General features: G+C 41.8%; 1 non-coding gene across 1 annotated transcript; it reads right to left on the bottom strand.

Annotated features, from left to right (window-relative positions):
• Window positions 1-475: 475 nt before the first annotated feature.
• LOC129471785 (small nucleolar RNA U3) lies at window positions 476-684 on the bottom strand. Its single transcript, XR_008653736.1, has one exon. It is a non-coding gene; the product is annotated as a small nucleolar RNA U3 (small nucleolar RNA).
• Between the last annotated feature and the right edge of the window lie 247 nt (window positions 685-931).

Below are 931 nucleotides of genomic sequence, written 5' to 3'. Positions count from 1 at the left end.
AAATCATTCTGGTCCTTCAAAATGCAATGTAAGCACAACCTCTTACTAAAAGCCTTTCTAAACATGCCCTCCACTTCCCACTCTATCATTCCATCCCATCTGCCACCTCTGTGGTCCAAGCCGTCGTAATACCTTCTGATTATGGCATGAGACAAGACAGCTGCTAGAGCTCCAGCCATCACATCTGCACTCCAAGGAGCAGGTTAGGGGAAGGAGGTGAAGTTCAAAAGGGCCTCCTTCCAGATAAAGCAGTCCCTCTCAGATGGCTTTCAGACGCTGTACCCAAGAACTTCACTTACTTATATGTCATTGTTCAGCCCTTGCTGCAAGGGAGTTTGGGATATATAATCACATCGTTAACTGAAGTAAAATCAGTCATCTGTGTAAAGGGGAAAAAGATTATTAGGTAGGCAATTAGCATTCTCTTCCATGACTTGTTTTCCTGGTTTTTTTTTTTTTATTTACAAATACAGGAACCACTCAGACTGCAGTCTCTCCCTCTTACTCTCCCAGAGGAAGAGAAGAATGGTCGTCAATGGCAAATAGCAGTTGCAGCAGAGCAAGACCAAGAGCTGGCTTTTCAGTCAGAAGCACTGTGTCTCATTGTCATTTTTCATGCTTTACACATTCAGAGAAACTTCTCTAGTAACAAACTATAGAAATGATTCCTGAAAGTATAATCTTTCCCCGCTTTTACTGTTGTCCCCTACAATTCATTCTCCAAACAACCATTGTTTCTAAATACATTATGCTGTGTTTCCCAATTTAAACGTCTTTAATGGCTCTTACTGTCCTTAGGACAAGGCTACAAATTTTAGTAAGAACTAGAATGCCTGTGTGACTTAGCAGTGCTTTCAACCTCCTTCCTCCTCCAAGTCCCATCTCTCTTGCTCTCATTCTTGGCTTCATCTACACTGGCATTACTTCAATT

The sequence above is a fragment of the Symphalangus syndactylus genome, chromosome 21, assembly GCF_028878055.3.
Source record: "Symphalangus syndactylus isolate Jambi chromosome 21, NHGRI_mSymSyn1-v2.1_pri, whole genome shotgun sequence".
Taxonomy (NCBI): domain Eukaryota; kingdom Metazoa; phylum Chordata; class Mammalia; order Primates; family Hylobatidae; genus Symphalangus; species Symphalangus syndactylus.
This window is presented reverse-complemented; position numbering and strand designations above follow the sequence as displayed.